This window comes from Garra rufa, chromosome 24, assembly GCF_049309525.1.
Source record: "Garra rufa chromosome 24, GarRuf1.0, whole genome shotgun sequence".
NCBI classification, from domain to species: Eukaryota; Metazoa; Chordata; class Actinopteri; order Cypriniformes; family Cyprinidae; genus Garra; species Garra rufa.
Window position 1 is genome coordinate 4,373,334 of NC_133384.1, and position 15,605 is coordinate 4,388,938.

The window sequence follows — 15,605 nt, forward strand, 5'->3', positions numbered from 1 at the left end:
TTCCATGCACAATAGAAGTAAAGGGATAGTTCACCCCAAAATGCAAACTGTGTCATTAATTACTTACCCTCACGTTGTTCCAAACCTGTAAGACCTTCACTCGTCTTTGGAACACAAATTAAGAAAGTCAGAGTTAGAATGGAATATTTGAGTTGACAGATTTCCTAAAAAAATGCATAAATGTATGATGGACACAGACTCTGATTTTTTTTTAGCTTCAGACTGTGTTCAGACAGTTCTCAGCATGCTTTGCATAGGACTGGATGAAGAGAATAAAAGAGAGAGAGACCTGAAAGAGCTTCTGTTATAAGTGAATTTTTTTTTACTTGTGCTGAAGAGTAGTGCTCATGTTCGGCTTGTGGGTGGCTACTTAAAGATATACATTACAGCAGCCATGTGATCAAAGACTATGCTAATGCCCATATTTTACATTTACATTTATTCATTTAGCAGATGCTTTTATCCAAAGCGACTTACAAATGAGTAATGCAACAAGTGTTTCACCATAAAGAGGCAATAAACACAAAGTAATACAAAGTACAACTAGAACAGGGAGGGATAAAGGAATAGAGAAAGCATAGATGCAGTTAAGTGCTGATGGAAGAGATGATTTTGAGCAGTTTCCTGAATATTGCCAGAGATTCAACTTTCCGGATAGGCAATTTAATCAGTAGTTAGTGGGAATAGCCCAGTAGTAGGAGTAGTGGTGATGGCCTGGAGGAGAGAGGACATATTGTTTAGACAAGAGGTTAAAGTGCAGCATAAACAGGAATCTTACTTGTTTAATAAATTTACATGTCAAATAACTTAGCATGTGCGATGCTAGCTGTTAATTTGAACTGAAATAAATCAGATTAATTAGTTCCAGAACTGCCACTCAATTATGTTGAAATTATTTGGGTCAACTTAATATTGTTCCAACCAAATTTGATCAACTTTTATTTATGCATTTGGAGTGTAAAATATACAGAATGAGACTTATAGACTGCTTTTTTTTTTCCCTGTAGTGTTTTACAGTATGTCTTTTTTGTGACTTAATGTCGTCACTATGCACTGTGGTTGTATAGAAAACAGTTCAAAATTTCAAAATTATTTTTTATTCAACATACCAAAAGGTAGCACTTTAGATTAGCGAACAGATATTCATTATTAACTAAGAGTTTTCTTTCAATAAACTCCTAATTTGTTAAAACTCCTAATAATTAATACAGTGAGGGAAAAAAATTGATCCCCTGATTTTGTTCTTTTGCCTACTGACAAAAAAAAAAAAAAAAAAAAAATCAATCTATAAATTTAATGGTAGGTTTATTTGAACAGTGAGAGACAGAATAACATAAACAAAAATCCAGAAAAACACATTTCAAAAAAGTTATAAATTGATTTGAATTTTAATGAGTAAAATAAGACCCCTTCTTCTTGAGCCACTCTTTTGTTGCTTTGGCCATGTGTTTTGGGTCGTACTTATCCATGACCCATTTTCAGTGCTCTGGCTGGCTTCAATGCCCTGGCCCTGATGGAACATGGCCCTGTCCATCTTCCCTTTGATGTTGTGCAGTTGTCCTGTCCCTTTAGCAGAAAAACACCCCCAAAGCATAATTTTCCACCTTCATGTTTGACGGTGGGGATGGTATTCTTGGGGTCGTATTCAGCATTCCTTCTCCTCCAAACGAGCGAGTTGAGTTGATGCCAAAGAGCTTGATTTTGGTTTCATCTGACCACAACACTCACCCACTTCTTATTTGAATCATTCAGATGTTCATTGACAGACTTCAGATGGACCTGTACATGTGCTTTCTTGAGCAGGGGGACCTTGCGGTCACTGCAGGATTTCAGGATTCCACGCCGTAGTGTGTTACCAATTGTTTTCTTGGTGACTATAGTCCCAGCTTCTTTGAGATCATTGACAAGATCCTCCTGTGTAGTTCTGGGCTGATTCCTCAGAATTCCCATCACCATTGAAACTCCACAAGGTAAGATCTTGCAAAGAGCTAAGGACGGAGGGAGATTGACACTTATTTCTTGTTTTTTTTCTATTTGCAAATAATTGCACCAACTGTTGTCACCTTCTTACCAAGCTGCTTGGCGATGGTCTTGTAGCCCATTCCAGCCTTGTGTAGGTCTACAATCTTGTTCCTGACATCCTTGGACAGCTAATTGGTCTTGGCCATGGTGGAGAGTTTGGAATCTGATTGATTGCTTCTGTGGACAGGTGTCTTTTATTCAGGTAACAAACTGTGATTAGGAGCACCCCCTTTAAAAGAGTGCTCCTAATCTCAGCTTGTTACCTGTACAACCATTAAAATTATAGACTGATCATTTTTTTGTCAGTGGGCAAATGTACAAAATCAGCAAGGGATCAAATAATTTTTTTTCTCACTTTAATTTGTAAGGTAGTTAAGCTTAGGTAGTGGCATGGTTTATATATGGTCATTCAGAATAAGGCATTAATATATTGTTTATAAGTACTAATAAACAGCCAATATGTTGTACAAACAGTATAGTAAATGCTAATAAGTAGTTAATAGTGAGAATTGATTCTTAAAATAAAGTGTATAGGTTGACATGAGGGTGAGTAAATAATGATAAATCATTTTTGGGTGTACTATTCCATAAAATTGCCTATTACAGTTGCTGTTTCTGATATTCTCAACATGGCGGTTGTTGAACGGAGGATGTTGCTCCTGAATCTGTGCTAGATGAACAAATGTCTCTCTGGGTAATATGGGTGCAAGGGAATGGCTTTTGTGTGATGAGGACAAAAAAAGATCAATACCCGTTTCATCAAAATTGCACTAGAAAGCTTATGAGAGTCCCGACTGTATTCATTCAACACTTTTCCCTACTCAACTTCACCCATTATAATCATCGCATTTCTAGTAACACTGAAAGAGGTTGCGATCCCTGCCTATGATTTCTGACATCTACTCCTCCGCTTTTCCAGTATTTTACACAGGCTTTATCTGAACTGAAATGCAGTGCAAGAGGTCATTTTCCAAGTGCTCATCTCCATGGTGTTTTTATTTGTTAGAGATGCAAGGCCATTTGTAGAGATGTCAGTCAGTTCATCTTTTGAAGCTTATTATCTTTCGTACATTCCTAAAACAATGTACCCAAACTCTAGTAGCAGGTCTAGGTTAAAAGAGCTCACCTTAAAGTCTTTATGATATTCCTCATGATCATCTAGATTCTTGGGTTCATCATTTAATGTAAATCTTTGGAATTTTTGCATACATTTTATGGCATTAACAGTTTAATACTCAAAGTTAGGGTTCTGTTCACTTTGGAAAAAAAAAAAAAAAAAAAAAAAAAAAAAAAAAAAAAAACTTCTAATGAGGCAACTGGTTCAATGACAACGTTTAATTAAAAATAGAATGTCCTTGATAGAAGGAGGCAAAATCTTTGTAAAATTTACTTATGGTGTAAACTCATGTTGGGTTTATATGGCTTCAAAGTTTGTGTACAGTTAAACGGATAATTCAACCAAAAATTTAAATAGTAGAACAGTAAAAATATTTTTTAGCTTAAACAATGTTTGATTCATTACATTGGTGATTCATGAAATGCAAGTCAACAGATACCATGACTCGAGAGTCAAAAAAGTATACTGTACAGGCAAGACAAAATGTATAAATGTATGTAAATACCCTTGGCTCATGACAATTTATTGAGGTCATATGAAGTGAAATGATCAGTCTGTGCAAGAAACTGAACATTATTTACAACATTATTACCTGTAATCTATAGCTCCAGGCAAATGGAGTGATGATTGGTTCAAAAACAAACAAATCATTCATTAACGAATCATTCTTGAACAATCCAGCTAACCAAATTGACTTAATCATCTGAAACTGTTCACGGCTTGAGCCAGCACAGATTTACTCAAGTTACTAAATCAAAACTCACTTTTGAGCATGGAAAGTAGTTGTAAAATACTGTAACGGTAAGAAGGAGAGGAAGCAAGAATGCAGTATAACCAGTTTATTGAGGGTAAGCAAGATGAACAACGATGACAATGGTGATGGTGAAGATCTCCCGGCTGAGGTGAGATGACGAGTGAAGAGTCCGTGGTGCAGGCGTGAATCCAGTGAAACCAAGACAACGACAATCCCACGACGAATTCCACACACGAAGACAAATCCAACACGTACATCCAACAACGGTGATCTAGGAGAACAATCTGACGGGGAAGAGGAGATCTGGGTGAGTATAAATAGCCGTGGGGAAATGCATGACACCTGGTGCGGGACTGATTGGCAGCTGCGCTGAATCAGAGTGACGCACAACGTAATGACACACATACATACACACAGATGACGCGACATGAGGACACGGCAGATGTGAGAACCGTGACAGTACCCCCTCCCCTAGGAACGTCTCCTGACGTTCCCAGACTCCTGTACCTGTTGATTGTAATCATCAATAAGAGAGTGATCCAGAATGTCTCTGGCAGGTACCCAACTTCTCTCCTCCGGACCGTAACCTTCCCAGTCCACCAAGTACTGAAATCCGCGTCCCCTCCGCCTCGAGTCCAGAATACGATTGACCGAATAGGTTGGTTCCCCGTCTACGAGTCGCGGCGGTGGGGGAACCGGGACTGGCGGATTAATTCGTGCAAAGAAAACAGGTTTAATCTTGGAAACATGAAACACGGGATGAATTCTCCTGTACACTGGAGGAAGTTTGAGGCGGACTGCCACCGGACTAATGATCTTGGTGACAGGAAACGGGCCAATAAATTTGGGAGCAAGTTTATTCGAAACGGAACGCAATGGAATATCCTTGGTAGAAAGCCACACTTTAGAACCGACGACGTATACGGGAGGCTTAGACTGGTGGCGATCGGCTTTAGCCTTGGTGCGCTCTCCCACTCGGACCAGAGTCTCACGGGCTCTGGTCCAAGTGCGATGACACCTCTGGACAAAGGCGTGGGCAGAGGGAACCGCGACTTCGGATTCCAGACTGGGAAAAATTGGTGGCTGGTACCCTATACTACATTCAAATGGAGATAGGCCCGTGGCTGATACTGGCAACGAATTGTGGGCGTACTCCACCATAGACAGCTGCTGGCTCCAGGAGGAAGGATTTCTAGCGACCATACATCGTAACGTTCTCTCCAAATCTTGGTTGGCTCTCTCAGTTTGTCCATTGCTTTGAGGATGGAACCCCGACGAGAGACTAACAGTGGCCCCCAGAAGTTTACAAAACTCTCGCCAAAATTTGTCCGTCCGTCCGTCGGGAGGCCATGTAACCGAAAGACGTGGTCTACGACTGCCAACGCTGTCTCCTTGGCTGAAGGTAATTTGGGCAAGGGGATAAAATGAACCGCCTTCGAGAACCGGTCCACCACGGTCAAAACTACCGTGTTACCCTGGGAGGGTGGGAGGGCGGTAACAAAATCTAGAGCGATATGGGACCAGGGTCTTGAAGGGATAGGCAGCGGTTGTAGGAGCCCATCTGGAGGTCTGTTAGAGGTCTTACCAATGGCACAAACTGAGCAAGCCAAAACAAAACTGCGAACGTCTCGAGCCATAAGAGGCCACCAAAATCGTTGTTTGACCAAATGTAAGGTGCGACTAACCCCTGGATGACAAGCCACATTGGAAGAATGTCCCCACTGGATAACTTCGGACCGTAAGCGCTCTGGTACAAATAAACGGTTCGGTGGGCAACCGGCCGGGGGCGTTACCCCATGTAAGGCTGTTTTAACCTTCGATTCGACCTCCCAGATGAGGGCAGAGACAATAAGTGTCTCAGGAAAAATACCCTCGGGAGTGGACGGGCGATCGGAGCGGTCAAAAATACGAGATAAAGAATCGGGTTTGGTGTTTTTAGAACCTGGGCGGTACGATAAGGTAAAATTAAAGCGTCCGAAAAAAAGTGCCCACCGAGCCTGCCTAGAGTTCAATCTTTTGGCAGTTCTGATGTATTCTAAATTCTTGTGATCAGTCCAAACAATAAAAGGTACCCCCGACCCTTCCAACCAGTGGCGCCATTCCTCCAATGCTAGTTTGACTGCCAACAGCTCTCTGTTACCAATATCGTAATTTGATTCAGCTGGCGACATGCGATGTGAGAAAAACGCGCAAGGATGCATCTTGTCGTCCGCGGGTGAGCGCTGGGATAGCACCGCACCTACCCCCACCTCTGACGCATCGACCTCCACCACAAACTGACGTGATGGATCAGGGGTGACAAGGATGGGAGCCGAAACGAAGCGACTTTTAAGTTTGGCAAACGCAGCTTCTGCTGCGTCTGACCACCTGAACGTCGTTCTGGGGGAGGTCAAGGCGGTCAGAGGTGCGGCTAGTTGGCTGTAATTGCGAATAAAACACCGGTAAAAATTGGCAAAACCCAGAAACCTCTGCAGGGCCTTACGGGAATCTGGGGTTGGCCAATCCACCACAGCTCTAACCTTCTCGGGATCCATGCGCATGCCCTCGGCCGACACGATGTACCCTAGGAAAGGAACAGACTGTGCATGAAAATCGCATTTCTCCGCCTTGACAAAAAGCCCATTCTCTAACAGCCGCTGAAGCACTCGTCTGACGTGTTGAACGTGTTCCTGGAGAGAAGAAGAAAAAATCAATATGTCGTCCAGGTAGACATAAATGAACTGATCGACCATGTCTCTCAACACGTCATTGACGAGTGCCTGGAAGACCCCTGGGGAGTTGGACAAGCCGAAGGGCATGACCAAGTATTCAAAGTGCCCCCTGGGGGTGTTAAAGGCAGTCTTCCACTCATCTCCCCCCCTGATGCGGACCAAATGATAAGCATTTCTTAAATCCAATTTCGTGAAGACGGACGCTCCCTGCAACCTCTCGAAGGCTGAAGATATTAACGGCAAAGGATAAGTATTCTTTACCGTAATATTATTCAGCCCTCGGTAATCAATACAAGGTCGCAGAGATCCGTCCTTCTTCCCCACAAAAAAGAATCCCTCCCCCGCTGGAGAAGAGGAGGGTCGTATGAGCCCGGCTGCTAGAGAATCAGAAATGTATTTCTCCATGGCCTCTCTTTCAGGAACTGAAAGTGAATATAACTTGCCCTTAGGCGGAGACGTACCTGGTAATAACTCTATAGCACAGTCATAGGGACGGTGAGGAGGGAGAGAAGCAGCCCGAGACTTACTGAACACTTCCTTCAGGTCGAGGTACTCCGTGGGCACGTTACTCAGATCCGCCGCCTTCTCCTGAAACACAGAACTAGAAACAGATGAACAAGCAGACACAAGACAAGACTCATAACACTTAACGCTCCATTCAGCCACCGACTTCAGCTGCCAATCAATCCGGGGGTTGTGTTTAACAAGCCAGGGATGTCCAAGAACAACGGGTGCGTGAGGGGAATCCAAAATGTAAAATGAAATATTCTCACGGTGGTTGCCAGACACCGTGAGAGTAACAGGATCAGTAATGGAGGTGATGGTGGGAAGGGAGTGGCCATTGAGAGCGTGGACGGCGATGGTTTCTGTGAGGGGATGAATGGGAACATGATTATGCAGTGCAAAAGAAAAATCCATGAAGTTACCCTCGGCTCCCGAATCCAGAAGTGCAGTGCAGTGAAGATCCTGTTGCTGCCATCTAAGCCTAACCGGGAGGAGCGTGGAGGTGTTGCTGGACGAGGACTTGTTAGCGGAGATCCCACCCGACAGTAGCCTCATACTTACTGCCGGGCTGGCCCTTTTACGGGGCAGCTAAAGGCGAAATGGCCAGCTGCTCCACAACAGAGGCAAAGGCCCTGGGACCTCCGCCTCTCCTTCTCCTCCCGAGAAAGCCAAGCTCGACCCACCTGCATGGGCTCGGGATCGTTGAATGGGCTGACCGCGTTGCTGCCGCTGGCTCGAGGTGGAAAGCCCTCCCCAGGGGGGAGCCGAACGGATGTCCATCGTCGCTCGGCTCGGGAGAGTCGAGCATCTACCCGCAGGGCCAGGTCTATCAGGCCGTTGAGGTTGGCGGGTAGGTCCAGGGCGTAGATCTCCTTCTGGACGCGGTCAGCCAACCCATGCAGGAACATGTCCCACTGCGCTTCCTCGTTCCACTGGCACTCCGCCGCCAGGGTTCGAAACTCGATGCTGTAATCAGAGACGGACCTCCCCCCCTGTCGGAGATCCGCCAGTGTCCGCGCAGCCTCTCTGCCAGAGGCCGCGCGGTCGAAGACCCGTTTCATCTCGGCGGAGAGTGCTGTGAACGAGGCGCAACAAGGATCTTGGTTTTCCAACACCGCCGTTCCCCACAATGCCGCCCTCCCCGTCAACAGGGTGAGCACGAACGCCACCTTGCTTTCCTCACTAGGAAATGTGCGGGGTTGTAACGTAAAGTGCATCGAACGGCGCAGTGGGAAATTGCATCTGGCGCAAAGACTGGGTCAGCTCGGACACCTGTGCCACTAGGGTGTTGATGGCATTCCCTGAGATGGCGGTGTTCCTCTCTTGAATCTCCAGCCGGGAGATGCATTCGCGGAGTGCGTCCTCCGCGGTGCCCTGTGTGGTGCCTGCTGCTTCCATTGGTGGTCAGATTGTTCTGTAACGGTAAGAAGGAGAGGAAGCAAGAATGCAGTATAACCAGTTTATTGAGGGTAAGCAAGATGAACAACGATGACAATGGTGATGGTGAAGATCTCCCGGCTGAGTGGCACAGAGGCTAGATGGCAGGTGAGATGACGAGTGAAGAGTCCGTGGTGCAGGCGTGAATCCAGTGAAACCAAGACAACGACAATCCCACAACGAATTCCACACACGAAGACAAATCCAACACGTACATCCAACAACGGTGATCTAGGAGAACAATCTGACGGGGAAGAGGAGATCTGGGTGAGTATAAATAGCCGTGGGGAAATGCATGACACCTGGTGCGGGACTGATTGGCAGCTGCGCTGAATCAGAGTGACGCACAACGTAATGACACACATACATACACACAGATGACGCGACATGAGGACACGGCAGATGTGAGAACCGTGACAAATACGGCAAATATCCTCAATTTGCTGGCTTTAACTAGCTTGTAGTCTCCATATGTATACAGGTGCTGGTCATACAATTAGAATATCTTCAAAAAGTTGATTTATTTTACTAATTCCATTGAAGAAGTGAGACTTGTATAATGTATACATTTATTTCACACAGACTGATATATTTCAAATGTTTATTTCTTTTAATTTTGATGATTATAACTGACAACTAATGAAAACCCCAATTCAGTATCTCAGAAAATTAGAATATTACTTATGACCAATACAAAGAAAGGATTTAGAAAGCACGCCACATTGCAGCAATGTGGCGTGGCATGGAGTCGATCAGTCTGTGGCACTGCTCAGGTGTTATGAGAGCCCAGATTGCTCTGATAGTGGCCTTCTATCATCCCTTCTGCATTGTTGGGTCTGGCATATCGCATCTTCCTCTTCACAATACCCCATAGATTTTCTGGGGGTTAAGGTCAGGCGAGTTTGCTGGCCAATTAAGAACAGGGATACCATGGTCCTTAAACCTGGTAGCTTTGGCACTGTGTGCAGGTGCCAAGTCCTGTTGGAAAATTAAATCTGCATTTCCATAAAGTTGGTCAGCAGCAGGAAGCATGAAGTGCTCTAAAACGTCCTGGTATACAGCTGCGTTGACCTTGGACCTCAGAAAACACAGTGGACCAACACCAGCAGATGACATGGCACCCCAAACCATCACTGACTGTGGAAACTTTACACTGGACCTCAAGCAACGTGGATTCTGTGCCTGTCCTTTCTTCCTCCAGACTCTGGGACCCTGATTTCCAAAGGAAATGCAAAATTTACTTTCATCAGAGAACATAACTTTGGACCACTCAGCAGCAGTCCAGTCCTTTTTGTCTTTAGCCCAGGTGAGACGCTTCTGACGCTGTCTGTCGTTCAAGAGTGGCTTGACACAAGGGATGCGACAGCTGAAACCCATGTCTTGTATACAGTACGTCTGTGCGTAGTGGTTCTTGAAGCACTGACAGTCCACTCTTTGTGAATCTCCCCCACATTTTTGAACGGGTTTTGTTTCACAATTCTCTCCAGGGTGCGGTTATCCCTGTTGCTTGTACACTTTTTTCTACCACATCTTTTCCTTCCCTTCGCTTCTCTATTAATGTGTTTGGACACAGAGTTCTGTGAACAGCCAGCCTCTTTTGCAATGACCTTTTGTGTCTTGCCCTCCTTGTGCAAGGTGTCAATGGTCGTCTTTTGGACAACTGTCAAATCAGCAGTCTTCCCCATGATTATGTAGCGTACAGAACTAGACTGAGGGACCATTTAAAGGCCTTTGCAGGTGTTTTGAGTTAATTAGCTGTGTGGAATGAATGTATACATTATACAAGTTTCACTTATTGATTGGAATTAGTGAAATAAATCAACTTTTTGAAGATATTCTAATTATATGACCAGCACACACACACACACACACACACACACATATATATATATATATATATATATATATATATTAGTGGTCTAGATTAATCTCACTGTAATCTTGGAATTAATCTAGATTAAAATGGCTAATCTGAATTCTGCCGAAAGCATTCAGAATATGTGTGCTACTATGTATATGTGACTAAAAGTCTTTGAGAACGGGTTTCTCAAGCCAGGTGGCACATTAGACCAGGGGCTCGTCTCCTGTTTCCAAAATGCATCACAAACTGTTTGACAATTGCATTTACAACACAATTAACTATACAAAATTGTGTAACCAACTATTCCTACACTGCATGTACTTCTGCGTAAAAGGCTGCGCGACGTGAGCATTGCAGTTAAATACACAGATGCGCACGGGCATGGATATCTGCGTGCATAGTCTTCGGTTAAACTGTGTTGCTTTTAGAAGCGTCAAATCAGTTGTTGCATATAGTTTAATGTCTTTATTTCGGGATTATCAAAGTAAATTATAACTCACGCACGTGCCCCGGTAAAAAGGGTCTAGCAACGCACCTGCCCTGAAGCAAACCCGGCGGCTTCATAGCTGCATCCATGTTAGCACGTCTCGTTTGATGTGGTAATTTCATAGTAGGCAAGACTCGTTCTCGCCCCTACAGTGCAATTCGGCTAGGTATACATCCGTGCTAAACTATCAAGGTGAAAGTCATCATAGCTTGCGTAGTATAGACCCAGCTCCCAACCCAACTTTGAGAATAGATTAACGGCGATACTTTTTTTATTTTTAAATTTACGCGTGAAACACTCAATTCGTGTGAATTGCTTCATTTGCACGCATCGTGCCGCAGGATGTCAATATCGCGTCTTTACATTGACTTAACATGTAAATCACTCGTGCTTAACGCTTATTCAGGTCTGGTGTGAACGTATGGAGCTCATATTATGACAATACTTTTTGAATTTGAATTGTACAAGTTTGAATTATTGACAAGTGTCATTTAACAAAACTGAATATTATATGGCATTTAACATAGTTCTGAATTTGATTTTTTTAAACTTGAATATTGAACATTTGAAATTGAACACAACTGAATTTTCAAATAGCATATTTTCTAATAGACTTGTTTTAAACAGCAGATTTTTGTTCTGATTTCTAAGACTTCAAATATTCAGTTTTTAAAAATTACAACTTCAGGTTTTCAAGATAAAAAAAAAATTCGGAACATCAAATTCAGTGTTGAAAATTCAAAGCGCAGAATTTCGGATCGTACAGAAAGTAGGTCAGAGGTTACGCACAGGGAAGAGTAGATGATCTACGAAAAGTCGAACGAAGCATTTACTGTGACCGAGAGGGGGCATGTTTGGTTCACTTAGACTAGTTCTTCCGTGGTCACAACATATTAACTTGTGGGTACGTGATAATACGCCGTGGCCACAAGTTATTATTTCGTGGGAACGTCATATTAACTCGTGGGAGCGTGATATGTCGTGGCCACAAGATGGCAGTGTATACATAATTATACGGCATATGCCCACTTCTTTATCAGTTGGCTTTGCGTAAAACGAATCTGAAAGCAAAACGCGCATTCAAAGGCAATTTTAATACCCGAAGTTTAGAGAGCGACTCCCCAACGCCGCAAATTAGACCTTACATAGGCCCTAACATATCTAGGCTGTTATTAGTATATGGGCTATAATAGGTTGTGTTAGTTGTCTATAGCTTTGTATCATACTTGAGATCTCTTGACTTCAGGTTCTGAATAGTTGCCGACAAGGAATTTTTACTGGAAGTGCAGATTAAAGGGTGAAAATAATGTATATGTAGTAGTTGAAACAGTTTATCAGAATTCACCCTCCGATAATAAAGGGACCGCATATTGTAGCCTGGAGCACTTTCCAGGCTACAATCCATTCAGAATTTGTATGAAACTTTCTTTTTTCGGACATCGGCATATTTATGCTGGATTCATTCTCGAAATAGCGGTGACTGACAGAGTAAAATCAAAGTAATGTACGGGACAAAAATATAAATGTGAGAGCAGCCTCAGTGATTTATTTCTGGAGCCGGTCTACCACTGACATCGCGCGTCCTGAACCAGATTTTAAAATAAAAATAGTTCAGTTTTTTTATGTCATGGCAAATTGATTATATTTAGTTTAATTTTTTTTATTAAGTTAATTTAGAAAAAACGTTTGGAGCATTTTTGTTCTTTAAATATAAGTTTTTTTTTAACGAACAGCGCCCAGCGGAAGACAGATCAGGGGCCGTTTGATCAACTTACTTTCTCAAATCTTCACGGTTTGCCTAAAATCTATAGATCTGTGGTATTAGGCGCATATTCAATAGTTTGTGCAGAACATGAGTCATTTTTACTCACAAAGGTAAGAGTAATACATTATTCGGAACTGTAAAGAGTGTACTTTTATCTGTGTGCACTAAACAAAATGTATAAAATAGTTTTAAATCATTACTTAACAAAATAAAACAAATAGAAAACAAAAACTCTTTCATTATGTAATCAGTAAAGACGCATTTCTCTCTAAAGGCGCTGAGGATCCTTGCTACACTGACTCAGAATACATAGTTTATTAATGAATAATTCAAATTAGCCTTACTCTTTCCGCCTTGACACATTCATTGTTATTTATTTGTTATTTATTTATATTTGTGTCAAGTTTCAGCATATTGTATGCGCTTGAACGCGGATCTGTTCCAGTTGCGCTGCTGTCCGAGCCAATCTCAAAAGTAAAAGCGAAAGTGAAGTCTTCTGTTGTTTCCACCAGCGCATTTTTTTCTTCACCATAATTGATGGATGTCTAAAATATAAAAATAAGGAGAAGTCTAAAACAGATAAAACCGATGGCCGCCCGCGTCTGAACTATGCCCCCCCCACCCCCACTCAAGAGTCAAATGTATGTATAGTGAGATCTCACAAAGATAGGCTACTTTATGAACAAAGAAGTTTAAATATCTCTTATTTAGATGACGTCTACTTTGTTATAATTACATGATTAGTGCTTAACACAATAACATTACCTCACCAAAAACTCTGGCGATTTTAACGATGATTGGATTAACGCCTCTGATTCAAGAAATCAACAGATATGTGCATTGTTGGCTACATTGCTTAACTCAGCAAAAACATAACAGAAACCGACCTCCAGAGCGCAAACCATAACGCACTGGATTATTATCTAAATCTGCAATGAAATGCCATTATTTTCCTATTGATTTAGTTTGAGGGTGCTTAGCACCCTCAAGCACCCCCGTAGAACCGGGCCTAGTCCGCAATGAGACCGCGTCGCGAACACCACCTCAACTGCATGTCATTATCTCCACAAAATGATCTTGTGGCCACGAGATATAATACTCCCACGAGTTAATATGACGTTCCCACGAGATAATATCTTGTGACCACGGCGTATTATCATGTACCCACGAGTTAATATGTTAAACTTAAAATTATTAAGTATAAAGTTGTGACCACAGCAGAACTAGTCTAAGTGAACCAAACATGCCCCCTCTCGGTCACAGTAAATGCTTTGTTCGACTTTTCGTAGATCATCTACTCTTCCCTGTGCATAGCCTCTGACCTACTTTCTGTACGATCCGAAATTCTGCGCTTTGAATTTTCAACACTGAATTTAAGGTTCCGAATTTTTTTTTTTTATCTTGAAAACCTGAAGTTGTAATTTTTAAAAACTGAATATTTGAAGTCTTAGAAATCAGAACAAAAATCTGCTGTTTAAAAACACGTCTATTAGAAAATCTACGATTTGAAAATTCTGTTGTGTTCAATTTCAAATGTTCAATATTCAAGTTTAAAAAAATCAAATTCAGAACCATGTTAAATGCCATATAATATTCAGTTTTGTTAAATGACACATGTCAATAATTCAAATTTGTACAATTCAAATTCAAAAAGTATTGTCATAATATGAGCTCCATATAAACGCACCTTAAATGAGCCAGTGATATATATGATCCTGTGAAGCCATTTTTTGCCAACTTATATAGATAGATAAACACAAAAGACCTGTTCAATTATATAGTGTGTCCAGGTAAACAATCTAAATAATAATGTCATATGACAGAATATGGATTGTACAGACGAAAAGGTCACTAGTTGAAGCTCACTGGTCGACACACAGATGGACATTTAACAGAAAAGTGGATGAATGACAACCTTCAGTATTAGCACACAATTGAATCAGAACCCCTGTGACAATCTCAACAGGATCTGAACATCCTATTGCACAGTGTACAAGTCCTGGACTTCTGCTAAATGGAGATAGATAATATGATCTTCACTTGCTTCGTTCAACCAGATGAGTTTGCAGTATGTTAGGAGGAAAATGCCATATGTTTGTCAAGTTTACTTATTGGTTGAAGACCTTTTATGACTAATCTGAACATTTTTATCAGCTGTGGGCTGATGAAATTCTTGTAGGATTTGTAGAGCTGTTTAGTCATAACATCAATTTGTTGGACAACGTGTAACGCTAATTTATCAAGGGTTCCCTTGGGAATTTCTAATGGGTTTTAAGAAAAGTGGTTTTCGATTTATGAGTGAAATAAGGTTTGTGGTTAATATAGCTTAAAAAGACTTTCAATTGCTCGGAATGCTTTTATAACAGTCAAGAAAAGCATTACTTACTAGAACATCCTTTGGCAGATGCAGCTTGTTGTAGCAACAGCTTTTTCTGATGTTAGGATGAATTCAGAACGGTTCACATCAACAAACAAACATTAGTGAACATTTATGGCATGATTTGGAACATAGGATGCAAAGTCGATTTGCAAGTCCTTCATTTCTCAAAGAACAGGAACATTTTCTGCTTGAAAACTGGTTCAATATGCCACAACACGCTCTTGAGTTACATAACAGCAATCTAATAGGACTGAAGCTGAGCTTGAGGAAAAGGACAGACATTCATTTTTTGTTGTTGTTGTTGTTTTGTTCTTTCTGTTCTGTTTGTGCTTTTATTCTTATAATGTATTCTTCTATTAAAGGAATAGTTCACCCAAAAATTAAAATTTGCTTAAGATTTATTTACCCTCAGGATATTCAAGATGTATGTTCCACTTGTTCTCCAATAAATCATTGCAGTGAAGGTGTGCCGTCATAATGAGAGTCCAACCAGCTAAAACATTACAATAATTGGGACAAGTAATCCAGACCAGACGCCAGTCCATCAATTAATGTCTTGTGAAGTAA